Source organism: Neolamprologus multifasciatus, chromosome 14 (assembly GCF_963576455.1).
Source record: "Neolamprologus multifasciatus chromosome 14, fNeoMul1.2, whole genome shotgun sequence".
NCBI lineage: Eukaryota > Metazoa > Chordata > Actinopteri > Cichliformes > Cichlidae > Neolamprologus > Neolamprologus multifasciatus.
Genome location: NC_140452.1, coordinates 30,954,789 through 30,974,013, shown reverse-complemented (window position 1 = coordinate 30,974,013; position 19,225 = coordinate 30,954,789). Strand labels below are relative to the sequence as shown.

The following is a 19,225-nucleotide window of genomic DNA, read 5'->3' as shown; positions in this document are numbered from 1 at the left end:
CAGTGTTTACTTAATAGAAATGTTTGTAAAGAGAGGATTCGCTAACATTTTTGGCTAGACAAGTCATTTGTACTGTTTTTGTGTATTTGTCCTCATCTATGATTTCTAAGAGCATTTTATGTCATTTCTCACTTTTACCCTACTTCAACTGGCCTAAGTAAAGGGAGTGAAGTCAAACCCTCTTGTCTGCGTGGTCATTTTGAAGAGGAGTTTAGTCTGAATGTCAACTCTAGCAAGGCGTTAGAGGCAGAGGACATTACAAGGGGAAAGTACAAAGAAGCGGAAAAAGTTAAGGGTCATATATGTTTGCCCTTAAAAAAGAGGAGTGGGGAAAAAAGTTCCATCATTTTATTTGTTCCTATAGACCAGCGCTGCATATAAAACACTGGGACACAAACAGAAGGTAATTAACACATACTGCAATGCACCAAGGAGAGAATGAATGACAAGTGTCAATCAGCCATCAGCCTATACCACGGTTATGAGGTATAGACTCTACGAAGATTCCCAGCAGAAGTATAAATCAGGCCTAACTTGGTAATAAGGATCATGTACTCTGAGACAAAAGTGGTTAAACTGAGTTATTTTTTTATATTTACTTATTTATTTTTTAATAAACATTGCAATTTAAAACATAAAAATTGTGCTTACTGTTGGTTCTGGATACTGTCTAATACACAGGGCTATGTCTAAGGCACCTCACTAGCATTGCATAAACCTGCACACCATCTGGCACACAAACACACATGGTCTACCTAATAGTTGCTTGGAATAACACAGAATAAAATGTGTATTTTAAAATAGCATTAGTTAAAGGTGCAAGATGAACCTTAGACTTTTCAATTAAATTCATTTTTATTTATATAGCACCAAATCACAGCTGCACTTTATATTGTAAGGTAAAGACTCTACAATAATATAGCAGATGGCAATGATACTTGAATGAAATACTGCATTTTTTTATATTTATGTAACAAAGCGGAGGTATGTCTACTTCTCCTCGCTGCCAGTGTTTCTGGATATAAAAAATGTAGTTTTGCAAAGGGTAAAATGAAATCAATCTCAAATCAAACATCACAAGCTATGTTCTGCAGACCTGTGTATTAAAAGGTAATACATCACCACCTGGCATCATTGATTCAAGTCTTAATGCTCCCATTTCAGCTTAGAAATAAAGTATCTTACAAATTTTGACTTTACAAGAATAGCACAGTGGCAGACTGTCCCTCATCTTCTCATTGAGGTGGTAATAATGAGTAGTATATTTCGAAAGTATCTCAGTACACACAAGTAAAGATGCTATGGTGTGTTGAAACTGTTGTTTGCAAGGTTTATCACGCTGTACACAACTGTTAGATGCATCTCTATAGAAAGTTTAAGGATGAAACAGAGCTTTAAGGCAAATAATTTGCATTAAAGATTTTTTTTCCTTCAGAATGCTTCTTCCCTACAAGCTTATTACTACTGAGCACCAGTTTTAAACAACAATATATTTTAAAAAGAAGACTTAGTTTGTCCTCCTGGTGACAGAATGATTCCTGGTAGGAAAAATAGCTGGGAAGTCTTGTGTGAAAGGAAAATGCCCTGTGTGGGCTGGTTTTGCTGAAACGAAATAAAGTTGCTAAACTGAACTACAGTAACAGATGGTGAAACCTCTTAGTGAGATCCACTTGCAGAGGCAGTTCACTAATAGCACAGTGAAAGCTTTTTCAAACTGACAGCTTGAGACACAGAGAGGCAAAATATTGAATTGACACTCGCTTATTTTAGCCATCAGGGCATGTAGCTAGAACAACAACAACAGATTTGACCATCTGTGAAAAGTAAAATAAAATACTGCATTTGCAAGTCATAGATTTAAAAATTAGGAAGATGTAGAAGCTGCAATTATTTACCTTTAAGATAAACTGCTCCATCTTTTTTTGGGGGGGAAGATACCGAGGTTTTCACAACCCCACAGAGACTTCTCTCCAGCTTGTTCTGGATTTGCCTTGGGGTTGCCTTGTAGTAGGACATGACCTTATCTCTCATACTCCTCAGATAAGGGTTTTTAGCTTTTGCATTTCTAAATTCCTGTTTATTTAGTATTATTAATGTACGTATATTATTTAGCATTTTGAGCCTTTAAGTATAAGTTCCAGTCCATGTTGTTTGTGTATTATTTTGTTCCATCAGTATTTCCCCCTCATATCAGTTTCTCTGTTCTCTTTGACGGAGTATTTACTATTCTTACTTCCTGTAATACATTAGCATGGTATTTGTCTCCTGCATTTCACGTTGAAGTTCACAAGTAAATTGACAGCCTTGCCTGCACAGCATTTTCTTAACTGTTTATCCAACACGGGTCATGTGGGTGCCAGAGCCTTTCAGAGCTGTCATAGGGTGAGAGTTGAGGTGGACCATGGACAGTCCATCACAGGGCCAACACAACCATTCATCACTCACATCATATACCTACAGCTGATTTAGAATCTCATAAACTGAGTAATTACTTTCTGCTTCACTGAACTTCCAGTTCGGCACACTGTTTTTGTGTATGTTTGTTTTGGCTGTGACTGAACCAAAACTGTGTGTGTCACATTATTACTGAACTAAAAAGCAGTTGGGTTGATGATAAAATAGCTAAAGTAGAATAATGGGATTTATTTATTTAGTCCATCATTAATCAAGCGTGAAAAAAAAAAAACCCAACCATAGTCTTGAGGCTTACATTAGTAACGAAGCTGGGTCTGAAAAAACATTTTATGAGAAAGACTTAAAAAAAAAAAAAAAAAATGAAATTGCTTTACACTGCTCTGGCTGTCAGGTGTAAAGCCTTAGACTTTTAACTAACTGGAGCAATTAAACATTCATTCACTGGCCACTTGATTACACCTGTCCCCCACACCACTGCACCACCTCCATACCTCCATCAGCCTGAACCAGCGCTACAAGATAGGATGGATCTGTGCTTTCACGTTGTTTTTGTCACATTCTGGCCCTAACATCTGAGTGGTGCAACAGAAAATAAGACTCATGAGGCTAGGTAAAATATTTTGGTAAGCCTGTGTGAAATGTAGTCTTAGTTTCCTGTTCTCGTGGATTGAATGTTCTTGAGTATTTACATAATTACCAAGGTTTCAAATTCAACAACTTATCTTGTCAATGATCTGTCAGTACAAATTTTAGGAATGTCTGAACAAAACTTAGTGGCTAAAGAGTAAATAAGCTAGAACAGCCTCCACGCACCCAGCTCTTTCCTTTTTCATGGCAAATTTCACAAATACTGTGCACACAGAAACTCTTCACTAGCCCGCCTTAATTTTTTTTTAAAAAAGTAGCTCAAACTGCATTTGCAGTCAGTCACATGTTATACGACTATGTGTCTCTCTTGCTTAAGTCAGTGCCGACATCTTTAGTAAGCCCCTTGACAGGCGTCTATCTGGAATTACAGGAGGCCTGAAGACACATCTATTGTGCGACACATCACCCTGTCAGTTCTTTTTCAGCCAGTCTCAAGCTTGTCTTCTTTTCAACTACAAGACAACCTGACGTGAGCATTTTCTCTTCACTTATCGTTCATCCTGCCCCCTCCTTTTCAAACAACTCTATTATTTCGCTGTTACGACGATTGACATATTTGCTGATAACTGACTGGACTTTGTGTGTGTGAATGTGTGTGTGTGTGTGTGGTCTGACTAGTCATAACACTCTATCCAAGCCTTAGGTCAGAGGCACAAAGATACAAAATCTCCACAGAGGGTGGAGGTAATGCATTTATCTTCAGCTGTGTATTAATCCTTCTACCTCAGGTTTAGTTTCTTCTTCTCCAACGGCCAAGTTCGAAGTCTCATATGTGAGAAATCTGGTGCTTCAGATATTATTGAGTAAAGCCCTGGTTTAAAACAGAACAAGTGGGGGCTGTGGCGAGGCAGCTTGTACTAACAAACTGACACACATACAGACAAAATGAGTTTCTATATACTAATAGTTTTTCAAATACTACCTTCTTGCTTTCTGTTGTCACAGACACTGAAACACTGAAACCAAGTGTCTACAGAAGACTATTCTATTATTCCCCTTTAACCAGAATTTGCCTCACCTTTATCACTGAGATTACAGCTGCTGGCTGAATGTCCAAGAAGCAGTCTTTCACAGAGCACAGCTATAACTCACATGACACCAAAGTTATTTGGCAGCCTGAACTAGTGCTTGAGACCAAGAGATACCTGGTAGATATAGCTGAGCTAGCCTCAGTCCACAGCTTATGTTATGGAGCCAGTCTCCTGGAGAGGGGTTGGACTCTTTTCAACTCTGGAGTTGCCTTTGGTGAGAGGCAATTTAAGAGCAGGTTCTTACACGATGAATGATAGTTCAGAGTTCAGAGTCATAGTTCCACATCAGGGTCCCCAGACTTTTTGGGGACCCTGATGTGGTTCTCGAGGTTCCCCCAACTGATGACTCAATTGTCCTGCTGGAGGACTTCAGCACTTATGTGCGTAATTACAGTGTGATCTGGAAGAATGTGAATAGGAGGACTTGCCCAACCTGAACCCAGTGTTTTATTGTTGGACCTCTGTGTGAAACATGATCTGAACCAGCAAACTGGTGGTCTGCTGGTTCAGATCATGGAGGCATGGGGGGTAAGCTTCAGAAAATGTATGGATGTTTAAAAAGAACTGACTGTATTGTTTAGCATATGGTCATATATCTACCAAAGGAAAAACGTAATGAATATAAGAATCCATGTCACATGTATTCATCAAGCATCCTGCTTCGTTTCATCAGCCTCATCATCAGCCTCATCATCAGCCTCCGACAGTACCTGCCTCCATGAAGAACAACTTATTTTGTTTCCTAATATTTTCTGTTTTTATCAGTTCCTGTGTTCTCCTCGTTTCCTAAGGTGTTATCGCCCACTTGTTGGTCCCTGTAAACCTGCATAACCTGTAATACAGTGCACTCTACATTCACAGTGTTTATCATATAAAGTGTTTATCATCACATTTATTTTTTTTACATGCTTTCCTTAGTTTTACACCTGCTACATAAATTAAACACCCTTCTTTGATGTATTTTGTGTATGCTGAAAAATTCTGTACCATTTTCCTGAAGCTGAATTATATATTATAGGAAGATTTCTTCACATATTTATTAGCGCACGACACATTCACAGAAAACCTCACACTTATAACCACTGATACAGGTTTTTGATAACTGTCAAAATGTAATCTAATGCGACACTTACTTCGTAGGATACTGTTTGTTATCCTGACATTTTACTGCAAAGTCAAATTCACTGCACTCCATCCTTCAGTATAGATTTTTAGCAACAACTAAAATTGTTTCCTATGCTGCAGGGAATTGTTAAATTAAACCACTGGAGGTATAAAAACATTCATCCAAAATAGCTCACCTGAATCGGCACTTAGTGTAAAATAGAATGAGACCACAATTAACTGCTAACTTTTCTACAATCTGAAACTGAATAGTGACAAATTAGCAAGCATTGCAGTAATTGTGTTAAACAGGAGTTTGTGTGACTGTGAAATTAATGGATTACTGCTTGCCTAAGTTTCAGTGAATTAAACGTGCACAGTCTGAATGGCTCTATAGCTATTTTACTTCCAACGCAAATGCAGCATGGATCAAGTATAGCCACTTAATCAGTTTGTAGGAATTACCTACCTAAGTTGAAAATGAGAAAAGGTCAGTCATGTACACCAAAAGTAAATACAGACGTTCTACCTTGCTACCTTGCTGTGTGCTTCTTGGTGGGACATAAGAATCTAAGCAATGAAGTTCAACAGATGAAGAATTGTTCTAAACATTTACTTTTCACTGAGTTAAAACAAGAAATAACTATTAATAGATGGTATTATGAGATACGGATGCACAATAATATGGTCACTTAGGCTACGTTCACACTGCAGGTCTTAATGCTCAAATCCGATTTTTTCTGTCTGCTTGTTCACACTACAAATAAAATGCGACAGCAAACGCGCTCTAGTGTGAACGCTCAAAGCGGCCCGCATGCGCAAAAGAAGACTTCACACACAACGCGCTCTGTTTAGACCTAGAGCAAACAGTATTGTTTGACAGATGGCCCTTAATATAAAGACTTGGGACTTTACGTTTCCCAATTTTTGCTTTAAGTTATTTTGTTATTTACACAATAATGTAGATAACCTAATAATTATCCTTATTGCTGTTTTAGAAAGGAGCAGTGCTTCAAAGGATAGTTGCAGATTTCTGTCAGAATCTGCAGATTATACAGTACAAATAAAATGTTCACGTTTCTCCAACGTTGTCTTCCCAACAGTTTCACTGACATCTACACGGGATGGCCAGGAAGCGATCGCGATGTCTTCTCGGGCGCTTCTCTGGCGCTGATAATTGGCTTCTGTCTTGTGTCGGTGACGTAAAAGACGGATTTAATGCGACCTGACCATTCACACAGCAGTCGCTTTCTAAAACATCGGATATGTATCGGATTCAGTACCACATACGAAAGTGACCCAGATCGGATTTGAAAATATCGGATTTGCACCATTCACACTGTCATAGCATGATCGGATATGGGTCGCATAGGGTCAAAAAAATCGAATTTGATGCGCTTTCGCCTGCAGTGTGAACGTAGCCTTAATGGTTAATGTTAATGCCACAACGGCTCATCTGCCTCCATCTCATCCTATCTCTAGCAGTTTACTGTTGATATGTATATAGAGCCGCAGAACTATAAACCTCACCTGTCTTTTCCACATGTCTGCATTGAATAGGATCTCATTGTATCTCATTGTACATGTGTATAGTGAGAATAAGAAGGCGTTCTATTCGATTCTGTTCTATTCTATCACACTGTGCATGGCCTCTTTCCCTTTTTCTCAGTTGTGTAGTACAGTTTAATGCATCAGGTGTCAGCAAATGGAAGCAAACAAGAAATGATCAAGAAAATGTACAATGTACAAAAATGTACAAAATGTACAATAACAAGTACATGAAAATGTACTTGTTATTGTGATTAAGCTTACCACATAACCAAATTTAAATGTATTGTTCACATTTATCTAAAAAAAAAAAAAAAATCCTTATAGGAGAGTAAATATGACTGACATCTTCCAATTCATATTTAATGCTACTATTTTCTTTCTAAAAAAGAAAATTGCTATGATAATTGCAGCTCTTGAGGAATGCAGTAATAGGATTTACAAACTGAACAAAACTGAGTCCACGACCAGCTGAGCCCCCGGCATTTTAATCACACAAGCTCATTCTGGCAGAGACAATGATTTCAAAAGGAAAATAATAAACACTAATTAGATTTTCCAGCAGAATTCACTGAATGTAGAGAAGCTACTTTTGCTTCTTGACTTATTGCTGCTGAGTAAATTGCAAAAACTCCTCTGCCACAATACTCAACTACCTCTGGCGAGGTCTGTATTATCTCCGGTACGTTTGTGCTTTGCAAAGAGGAGAGAGTTTCTGGCCTTCATCTGACAGACAGTCAGAGAAGCAGGACAAAAAACAGTAATTACATAAGGTGAATGACATCTTGCCTTTTATTCCATGTTCTCAATTTTTGCCTTATTCATTACAATTAACTCGAGGGCTCAGTTACTTTCAATATAAACAGTAACGTATGAGCTCCATTCTGTCACAAAAGCAAGTCTGATTGCTATTGTTTTATTGGTATCGATAGTAGAGGTTTTAGTAGTCTGTCTCAGCACTGAAAATTTGTCATAAAATGTAACCTTGCAACATCCACTCCACTCCAGGAGGAATGCTGTAATACAATTAGAAAGGAAAACATCATTATGTATGTATGATTTCTGCCAAAAGCACAGCGCAGTTACATTTTTTTTTTTACCTTAAATCAAGCTTCCCGACTACAAAAGAGTGCAGCCAAATTATATGAGGTGAGCACAGGTAGATAGACACTAGTTTTTAAGGTATTTGCACACTCTTAGCATTAAAAACAAGTTATTGGCATGTGACAATTGGTAACATGACTGGAATTAAGTCAACAGATGAGAAAGCTGACACACACAGTCTACAGGCAATCTGAAGAAATCCACTTATACTTGACTTAGCACAGAGGAATAGATCAGATTTCAGAATGGGACACATAAATGCTTTACTATCTAACCAGAGAGCAATTGGTGGGTCCAAATCTCATTCAAAGCCTAATGTCGTATTAATCTTCATTTAGTAGCAGATGTGATAGTGAGTAGTGACAAGAAGGATTTTTAAGTTGAGGTAGGAATGAAAAAAATGAAAGAAAACATTCAGTGCAAGAAAAAGAAGGAAGATTGTTTTAATATGTCCCACCTTTTTATCTCCATGTCTGACCAAGTCAAGTTTTGAATGGAAGCTATTGAGTTTGTTATAAAGCAGTTTACTGAAAAGAAATGCACGGGAGACTTAACAGATTCTATTTTATCTTTTTTAAACACATCAGTACATCAGGGAATTACAAATAAAAGGTGTGCCAGTCTCTACTGCCTAACACCGTCTATTATAATATGTCACAATATCCACTACTTTGACCACTACATGAGGCAACACATCACAGCTTTTAGTTATCATCAGCTGTCAGTGACATCTATTACAGTGCTACCATGTTGCTTATGTACAAAAACATTTCACTGTGTGCTACTGTTGGACCTCTGGGGTATAACCTGAGGAAACCATGTCAAATTTGCAATTAGTCTGAACTGATTTTATATTTCATAAGAAAACAGCATGAACCATTTCTACTGTTCTCACTACTATGACAGAAGATAAATGTAACAGCTTCAGTATACTGTAAAGCAAAGCCCAAAGGAAACATTATAGCAGATTTCCTGCCCTCTGCTGGACATCTAACTTTTCTCTTTTCTTATTCTGAAAAACAATAGAAGAAAAAAAAGTGTTTTTTTTTAGTGGGTATAATTCTCAGTGTTACAGCTAAGATACGCATGTGCCAGATACTATCAGTAACAAAAGCTGAGTAAGTAAAAGCAGTAAAAGTATAAAATAAACACAATACACACAACACTGGTACTCGACTCTTCAGTTATGACAGCTAGCTTGTTGTTCCTGCTCGTCATGGATTTATTTACAGCTGGACAGTAAAACAGCAAACAGGAGCCTCCACAATCTCCTCCAGGTCACACTGTGCTGACCAAACAGTTTCCCAGACTTCAACAATGCCAAGTCCTAAAGACAAAGAAAAGTTGCTGAAAAAAAACCTTTTTTTAAATCTCCTCTATCTATTTTGTGTCACCACAGAATTGTCAAGTCAACTTAATGCAGGATGACCTCCGTTTTCATTTGTGACGATATTGTGCCCAACGCCTCCGGGACAGCAAGCAGTTCTTTTAATGGTGTTTTTTTCTGTTTATTCTGTTCAGGTACTGAATCAAAATGTCTTACAATGGAAGAGAAACCTCACAGCTTTTTAGGCTAAACCTGACAGCATGCTAACCCATATGGAAAAGAAATAGTAAAAACTCAAGGGATCTTATATGTGTTTTCACTCTTGTATGCTTTTCATACAAGTTTCACACAAGACAGATACAAACTTTATAAGATTTATATATATCTTTTCCATATGGGAAGGCTCATGACGGGTGCTTGATTTGATCGACCAGGCGGATGCTCTGCTGAGATTAGTCACTATATTGTGAAGCAAAGCTGACTAGGCCAAGAGTGGTAAAACATACACAAACGCACAATTAAAAGAATATTAAAAAAAAAAAACACACAAGTACTATAACTCATAACAATGACTGAATAAATGGTTTGTGAGCAAACGATTCACAAATATATATATTTTTAAGTAATGGCAGCCAGCATACACCAGGGAGGCTTTTTATTCTCATTAACTACGAGGTACAAACATAATGTAGTTCACTGGACCATTTGAATTTCACTTGAGATGACAAATTTTGAAAGGCCTCAACTTCAGGGTCTGTAAAATGTAATTTCTTTATTATTTAAGTGACACTCTCTAACTGTGGATTTATGTTCTAGTGGGAAATCTACACTGCAGCTAGGTCACAACTTTAAAACCTTCATAAAACCTTTCCCATAATGTACAATGTAGGCATTGTGATTGGTCTGTTTAGCATCTTCGATTCTTAATGTGAATTACTGGCTACTTTTCTTCACTGTTTTTGAAATTATCAGTGAGGAAAAACAAAAAAGAAAACAAAGAGCATGGACCTCCCAACATTTTATTTGGTTTAATCTCCTAGCGCCGCATATAAAACACTAGGACACGACCTCGTGGTAATTAACACATAATGCACCAGCACAAGCATGAATGCCAGCAACGACAAAAGGCATGTCAGTTACAGCTCAGGTTCTACAAGCATTCACGGCAGAATGCTAAATATAGCCTCAGGGTGCACTCACACAAGGTATTCTGCACTGTGCCCAAGCACATTTGAGACTTAAAGTCCAGTTTATACAACTAGGCTGACTGCTGACAGTGTGCCCCAGCACAGTTCAGCTAGACACAACACGGTAAGCATGTAGCACAATTGCTTACAACACCAAAGCACAAATATCCAACGCATCCTCAGTGTCCTCATGAAAATTATGTGTTAAGCAGTTTTACAAATTCATAAGGGATGTGAGTGGATAGAAAGTCGCTGCTTCCAAAAAAGCCAGAAAATGCACAAAGCCGTGAACACTGATGTTCTCCTTTTCAAGAAAGCAGACACAGACTACCTGAAGCATACTCAAACCCAGATCATTAAGCACAGTGTGAGTACAGGCCAGCAGGGAATCGGGGAGAAGGGAGCAAGGGGGCAATGATGATACTGCACAGCACAAGGCAACTGTGTCAAGTGAGATTGCACGTCTATTGCTTAGAAGGATGTGTAATCTATGTAGCGTGCCCAATGAATGAAACTACTTTATGTCTCAGCTGAGAAGTTATAATGAAACTACCAAAGCGAAGAATGAAGGTCAAAATGTTTAGGGCACTAAAATTTTGACAAGCAAAGACTCATTGTGCAGGTTGTACCTGATCTGCCAACACACACATGCTGACATCCTGACATCTGTCAGCTGGTATTTTCTCTTCAGCAGATGAATAAGCTGTGACATATAACGCGTGCGCGCACACACACAGAATATGAATGTAACTTGTGTTTCTTGAAGGTTATAGAAATGAAGGAAGGAATGAAAGAAACTGCTGTGACGTTAGACCACGAGCTCCACATTCCATACAGCCTTCAGTCCCTCAATACAGCAATCAGTCCTGTTTTGAAGCATCCTCTTTTTTCTTTATTGGGTTACTTTTTGTTTTGTTTTTAGCCCCAAGTCTTCCAGTGGTGACCGATGAACATAATGCCAGAAAGATTTATTCTAATAGCTGTCCACATAAAAGGAAAAAAAAAACTAAATTGCTCTCTGCAAGATGTGCTGAAAGTAAAAATATTTTTCTTAGTATAGAGCAAAACTCAAAATTTGCACACATACAAAAAGAAAAAAAAACAAAAAACACACTGCAGTTGTTGATTGTCTGAGTTTGAGGACTCCTGTGAAGCATTGTCTGGCGAAGACAAATGAGCATGTTCCATCATGCTGTGATAAATAGATCATTTAATGGAGTGAATGATGACTGTGTTTGTGTTCCCCTGTTTTAATAATAATATATCATTAATGTTTAGTAGCCGACGATGTGACCTCCCGTTTGCTTCTTAATTTAACTCCAAAGTCAGCAGTGCAAAGCAGCAAGGGCAGGTAGGGCTTATTTTTGATCTCTTGTTTTAAAGATGATTTATTGCTGACACTCCTGCTGTTCTTCCCTGAAGCAAGACACCAGAGCTAGTAAACATCCAGCTGATGTTTCCTAGATTGTGACGGCACCCGTGCGGTGACAGACAGTATTTACCGTGGCTGCTGCTTTAGTCATCATGACTGCACTGTAACATTTCCAGCTGTGACACATGTGTTTATAATAAGTACAACACACAGTGGCTGCTTCTTCTCTGTCACCACTATCAAGTGGTGCATAAGCTTTGCATTAGTAACGTTTGTCATATATGACAGACGCAGCTTGATTCAAATCCTGTGCAGCCCATTGATGCTTTCTTGACTAATGCTTACAGAAGCAGTAAAGAGAAGGTAAATTGCAGCTAGACAAATCCGAGGCATCGTAAATTCAGCCAAACATCCACAGCAATAACAGTCATCTTCCCCGAGCATCAGCTGTGCTCATAGTCAATGGATTCGTGCCTTTACAGCTCAGCCTTAGTAAGAGTAATGGGCATATAATTCATCACACAAATTGTCACATCCTTTCTGCTTTCTGCAGTAGCTGGTAGTGATTTGGACTAACACACAGTTCTCCATATGGGCTAAATAGAAAAATCAAAAACACTTTAAAGGATTGCAGCCAATAAATAAGAGCAAATATATTACATCATGTCTCAAAGGTACATATATACTAATCCAAACATAAAAAGCCTACTTTATCTTTTCTTTCTGTTTTTGCTTGACAAGTCAAATCTGAAAGCCAATTACAAAAAAGAAAAGAAAAACGCAAGCATGCATATTTTTTTCTCTAGTCGGTGACAATGGCAGTTTTATTTATATAGCGCATTTCAGTATATGCAAATTCAATGTTCTTAACAGAAAATATAAAAACAGAAAAACCTGTGTAGGTTTTAAAATGCCTTAAGAAGGTGAAAACAGTCAAATGAAACTTGCATAGTTGAAAGCACTGTGTCGGGTTTGACTAGTTTGTAAACAGTCAGCATACTGTAGGTTTGTTGTTTATATGCAGATATAAGTTAGATGGTTTATTTTAAGGGAAACATTACTAATTCTACCTGTAAGCTAATGCAATGTCAGCCAATATCAGAAACTGAAGTGGCATTAGATGAAAGTTCTTCACTGAAGAACCTCCATATGTTTATCTCCACAAACTAATCTCCATTCTCATTAAGTTCACTCTCAAGTTCATCCCTGCCTGTTGCCTGAGTTAATTTACAATAACACAGTCATAACCCAAAATGGATGACACCCAATCTAACATTTTTTTGTCCTTCTGTGTAAGTCAGCGTGGCTCACTCTTTCACTTTGACTGCAGACAACACTGACAAAAATCCCAAAAAACCCAAGTGATTTGTAATCCTGCTAAACCCACAGCAAGAGACAAGAATACACAAGTGAGGTAATAAACTACACAACAAATGTTTTGTAAAGGCAGAGGGAAAAAAACAACAAATCCTGAGTACACTGTGTCTGCAGATGTTTGTGCATGTGAACATGAGCAAAAAGAGTGATGTATTTATTTTTTCCCATGAAGCCCTTTTAAGTCTCTGATTACCAGTAGTGCCGTCGCTGCTCTGGCTGTGATCTTGTCTGTTCTACATTGTCAGTCTCACGGTAACATTAACAGAAACCTGTTTCTCAACAGATTCTGCAGGAAGCAGCAAAAGAAAAGGTGCTCAGCACATGAAAAAATACTGAATGTAGCGTGGATGAAAAAGACATCTATTTTCTATAAATTTATAACCAATTCCTTCTTTTCCACTGACAGGCCATTTTCTCTTTCCTGCCCTTTCCTCCATGTTCTCAATCTGGCATCAAGTTTCCATCACTCACATTTTGATCCATTATACTGTACTATCCTGCAGACTGCCTCTCCTTTACAGTCACAGTCAGCAGGGCAGCAGCATCACTGTTTATAGGTGGTCAGTGAAATATGAATAATTGTCTTTAACAATACAACATATTAGCAGCAGCATGTTACCCTCATGTAGAGACACAGCTAAAGCTGCTTTGGAATGAGGATGTTCAGATAACCAAGGACACTTAAACAGCCTTGTGCTCTGCTCAGACGCTTATTACAAGAATCTGTGAAGCAGCACAAATCACCTCTGGCCCTCGTACAACAGCATTCAGAAATGATGAGTGTAGAGCAGTAAACCCAATACAAAGCAAAAAAAAGTGACCTCTAACTCTATACTCCATATACTCTGACTTTATGCTTCATGCATTTCATGGCTTCAATGAAACACTGAACATCCAAAAAAAATCGATAAAATCTGTAGACACTGATGCATGCAAACAGTACACTGAGAGATTGTAGAATCTGAGTAAAACCGCGTCACTGAAAGGTGGCGGTTTGATGGTCCACTAAAGATAATGGATGCTTCGTAGTTTAAAAGACACAAATTGCACTGCATGTTATGGTCCAGACAGGCTCGGGGTCTTTCCCCTGTTTTTCTCTCTCTTTCTTTCCGTCTCAATCTCAAGTGGAGAAGAAAGGGGTCGGGGCTTTTTCTCCCTACTCTGCTATTTATTATCTAATCTGCTCATGGTATTTAAGGCCCGGGTGGTGCTGCTACTCTCTGCTGGATCATTGTCACCAACATGGTGCTAAATAGGCCTCCCTCGTCAGAATTTGCTGCTTTCAAGTTTCTCGCTGAGCAACTGCTTGCTCGTTTGTTCTCTAGTTGCCTGGCCCAAGTCCTTGAGACTCTTCTGAGTTGTCTGACCTGCAAAAAGTCAGATGAGTTTAGCAAGTACTGCCTGCCTTAACTTACCTAGGTTAAATATTCAGTTGCAACAACTGAAAATCCAAGATCTTATGTACTACTCACTAGCCTGCCCCCTCGCTACCGAATCCCTTGTTCCTTCACTGAAAACCCTACTGCTTCCCCACTGCCCATCAAAATCGACAATTCAACAAAACACAAAGTAAGGTCTGAGAAACATTTTACAAACTTACAAAACCTTACCAGTAGCACGGCAGCAACTGTTAATATTTGCACTCCTCTCCAACAGAAACTCCATCCCTGCTCCAGTAAAAAATATATTCTCCAATTGCACTTCTTATTCCACCTTTTCAATAAGCCTTTTAAAACTACCATCGGATGTCTGGGTATACTTCATGTGTAAATTGTGGTTAAACATGACAGCGCACAAATTAGAAAAGGTTAAAAAAAACATCATGGCAGCACAGGAACAAGGTCTAAGCACAAGGTCAATTGAGTCTGAGGTCTAACACACCAACCAAGACACCAGGCACAAGCTTTGCAGATTGCAAGATGCTAGCAAGCAGGGCATACATGGAACACCATAATACAAGTAGCTGGGATAATATACAGGAATCTGTGTTTGGGCTGAATGTTCCAATGTCAAAATTGTCATGGTCCTGGGTCGTGCAACCCAGTGTTTTGAGTTTTAGTCTATTTTGATGTTTATTGTTTGTTTAGGTTCATTAAGTTACTCTACCTCATTTGTTATTATATTACCCTTGTGTTAAGTCTCCCTTGCCCTTCATTTGTTTATGTCTGTGTGTCTTATGTTGTCAAGTTCATGTTGTCGTTTCTGTCATCTTCCCCTGTACTCGGTCTCCCTGGTTCGTGCGCCTACCCGTTATGCGTCATGTCTGTGTGGCTCTTGTTGTCTAGTTCGTTTCATGTCTATGTCTCAGTGTTTTCTGTTTTATTTTTAAAGAGTCTGTTCTTTGTTCACTGCATTTAGTTTACTTTTTCCTGTGCATCATTATGTATGTCCAAGTCAGCTGTTTCCTCATGTGTCTCCACTTCCCCTCATGTGTGTATTTAAGTCCTCTGTTTTCTGAATGTCATTGTCAGGTCGTCTGTTATCCCCACCATTGTCTTAGTCATTGTCATTGTTATAGTCATAGAACTTCATAGTGTTTGTTTCTTAGTGTTTTTTAGTTTGCTTAGGGTTCCATGTTTAACTCCTGCTATCATCCAAATAAAGTATCGCTTTCTGTTTAAACCTGCAACTCCTCATCCACATCTGCTTTTGGGTCCTGTTTCAAAAAACACACCGGCGCACCCCGCCGTGACAAAAATGAGATTCTACCCCTAGGGTGGTTGGAGCCCCAGAGTGGCTCCAGCATATCCCAGGAACAATATCCAAGATCTCTGTCCAGACAAGCACAGTCCTAGGAACAGCAAAGATACTGCCCAGAATGCAGTTTCGCCATCAATTTGATAATTAGGAAAAAAAATAATTTAATTAAGTTATGGCGATCTGGGTGTCAAACTCATGAGGCCTCAAATAGGGCAAAGTATTTATTAATTACATACCTAATATGTTATTGACAGTTAATACTTTGGGGGGAAATCATTTGCTCAATGTAGTGCCTCCTAATTAGTTTGGGTTTTTCCACTACAATGCTTAGATTGTATTTCTTTGCACCTGGGATTCAAACCCAACATGTGCTTTCTCTGGCTTACTGAAAGTCTGATGAGGCTGAATTCAATACAGTGTCCACAGCATTTCATCAGGGAGTAAGCATGCAGGGACTGAAGTGATTTCTCTAAAGAGAAGAAGAGATTGGATGGGTTAAGAAGTCATTCACGTGCTTGCAGGTTTAAAGCTTTTCTATATGTAGACAGTGCTAATAGTGCAACCTGATTACATCTGGAAACAGGCTCAGGCTGAAGCACTGGCATACCACTTTAACAAAAGATTGGTGTGTTTGTCTCCTAGGCAGTTGTTTCACCACGGACGTTAGTTTAGGAGTCACTACTGCGGAGCACAGCAGCTTTAGACAGAGATAAGAATCAGCAAGAGGAAGTAAAATCCCCAAACTATGGTCTCTGTCTCAGGTTTAAATCCTGTTGATTAACCTGTGCGTCTTCGCATCAATGACAATGCCCGCATCAGCACTTCACTGACACGTCGGGACAGCAGGCTGCATTTGCTTCTTCTCAACATAAGCTGAAGACAACAGAGGCATGGAGGCTTTGTTTTACTTAAGAGCAGAGGTTATAGGCATCTGTGTATCTGTAGATTGACATTTTCTTGATGCTGCAGTGTGTCTGCTGGGGAAACACTGACTGAATCCCAAAGATTGTCCAGTGAGTTTGAATGTCTGTGCTGCATGCAGTCTTCAAGCAATTTTGCTTCTTTTAATAAGTAATTATTTACTGTTTGTGTCATGAGCTGAAGAAGTAGCTGCTTGTTAACATGTAGATTATTGTTCCAAAGCCTCAGTAAAATTCTCTTTCATCAGAGCCAAACTACCAACCAATGTGTAGAAATCATGTTCACCCACTGGTAAACTGACATTTCATGCATTAATGATGGTTCACAACATCAACATGAACACAAATTGTGAAACTTCAGAGCTTATGTGAGTGTGATATCAAGAAACCGATCCAGAAAATACACCAAATATACTCGACTACACCATGGCACGCAGCATGCACACAGACTTGCATATAATCTTTCACACTTCATCACTAGGAGACGAATGGCACATGTTTTACCTGCATTTCAGGATTGATGCCAGAAGATTCCAGATGGAGCAATAAGAAAAGAGAAAAGGGGGAAGAAACGGAATTAAAATACCAATTTTTGCATGTGCATGGTTTTGTAGTGCTTCATAGCTTGTAATCCTTCAAAAATAGATGTGTTTCATCAAAGCATCACGGTGATAAAGAAACACATGTTCAGCACAAATTAATTAAAATCAAAAGACTCACTTATCATTTTTTACCAAGTGCAGGCCTTTTAAATATTAACAGAAGCAATGACAGCCTTAATTTGTCCTGGCTTCTTTTCCAAGTTTCTTAATTATTGCTTGGAAGACGCATTCAACCTCAACCAGTTAGGACAGTGTCACTGCCCAGACAATTTAAGATGACCCCAGAGGTGATCTATCGAGTTCAGCTCTGGCTGGGCCACTCAAGGACTTTTCCAGAGTGTGGCCATAGCCACTTATTGGCAGTATGCATTGGAAAAGGTTTCCACTTACTCAATGTTTCTGCATGCAAGTTTCCTTCTACGATAAGGGATAGTCCTCCAATCCCTTTTTTGTAAAAAAAAAAAAAAAAAACATCCAAAAAGCCTGATAGCCTGATGCTGCCCCCCTAATGTTTGACTGCAGGGATCATATTAATGAGGTGAACCTCACTGCTCAACACAGAAGACTTAGCTTCTCTCAGTTTACGAGTCATTGAGAGTCTTTATAGGTGCCTCGTGGCAAACTCCGAGCAGGCTGTCATAGGCCTTTTACAGAAGAACAGACCTACTGACCACTATTATGAAGGCCAGACTGGAATGGTCAAAGTCCTGTAAGGTTATTTAATCGCCATAAAGGACATGCATTGCATTTATAGTGGTCATATTAGGTTTTTGGTTCTATGTCTGACCAAGCCCCCAAACTATATTGTTTTAGTTTAAAACATTGTGACTTAACAAAATTCTGCCTAGCAGTTATGTTCTAGAAACTCAATTCAGGCACAGACACCAATTGTAAAGGCTACTTAATAATATTGTATGGACAAATACAGAACAGGTTCAAGTCACTGGCCTTAAGTGCTTAAAAGAAGGCAACTGGACTTATTTAGGGTCGTACAGAAATTTCTCATTCAGGTGGCTTCTTTAGTTCTAAAACAACTGGCAGAAAGTCCCAGGCATATAACACTAAGCAGAGGGCAATTGACTAAACATGTGGCAAAAGACAGAGGAGACAACTCAACAGGATGAAACTCAAAGAAGAAAGGACCAGAGTTCAGGTTTGGCCTGTCTTCACTGAGAAGAAAGCGGATCAACTGTTCACTGTGAACAACCACTGTTAAACAGAGATGAGGGCTTACAACACCGGCTATCAGCCACCTGCAATGCTGTTTTGAGATCTCTTCCCAGGCGTTTCAACCTCCACTCACCCCCTTGCCTCAGGGGACCTCAATAGTTCACGCAATAAAGTAAAGTGAAATGTTCCCAGTGATGTCAAGGCCAAAACCATTTTTCTTACCTTAATCCTAATTCTCACAGGATTAACAGTGGGTCAACAATTCACACGATCAACTCCAAGGGGACAAATCCCCATTCTGGTTGTCACTCAGAAGGTAGAGCAGGTCTTCTGCTAATAAGGTTCATCATTTAATCCCTGACTGCTCTAGTCTGCATGACTCAATGGAGTGCAACATAGAACAGGAATCAACCCCCACAACCAAAATCTACAGTATTTAAAATCTGCGTATGTTTGTTTCTTTGGCCACCAACTCCTACACAACCAGGAGCAGAGTGACCAAACTTGGCACACAGGTATCTTATCTATATCAGATAACATGATGTCATCATGTTGCCTAGCAATGCTGTTTTTAGCATTCAAGCACATATGACACTTGATAAAAGCACCATAACAGTTTTATGTCACAACAATAACACTAATTAATACCCACAAAAGGTGAAATATCTAATGATATTTCATCATCAATATGTTGCCTAGTAACCACCTAGCAATGAGTTA

The 19,225-nt window shown here is 38.9% G+C and overlaps 1 long non-coding RNA gene across 1 annotated transcript in view; it reads right to left on the bottom strand.

The window, feature by feature from the left end:
* Positions 1-9,473: 9,473 nt before the first annotated feature.
* The window catches only part of LOC146504379 (uncharacterized), a 72,440-nt gene continuing 62,688 nt past the window's right edge, over positions 9,474-19,225 (bottom strand). Inside the window, exon 2 of the long non-coding RNA XR_014877848.1 lies at positions 9,474-17,237. This is a non-coding gene — a long non-coding RNA (uncharacterized LOC146504379). The remainder of the gene's footprint in view (positions 17,238-19,225) is intronic.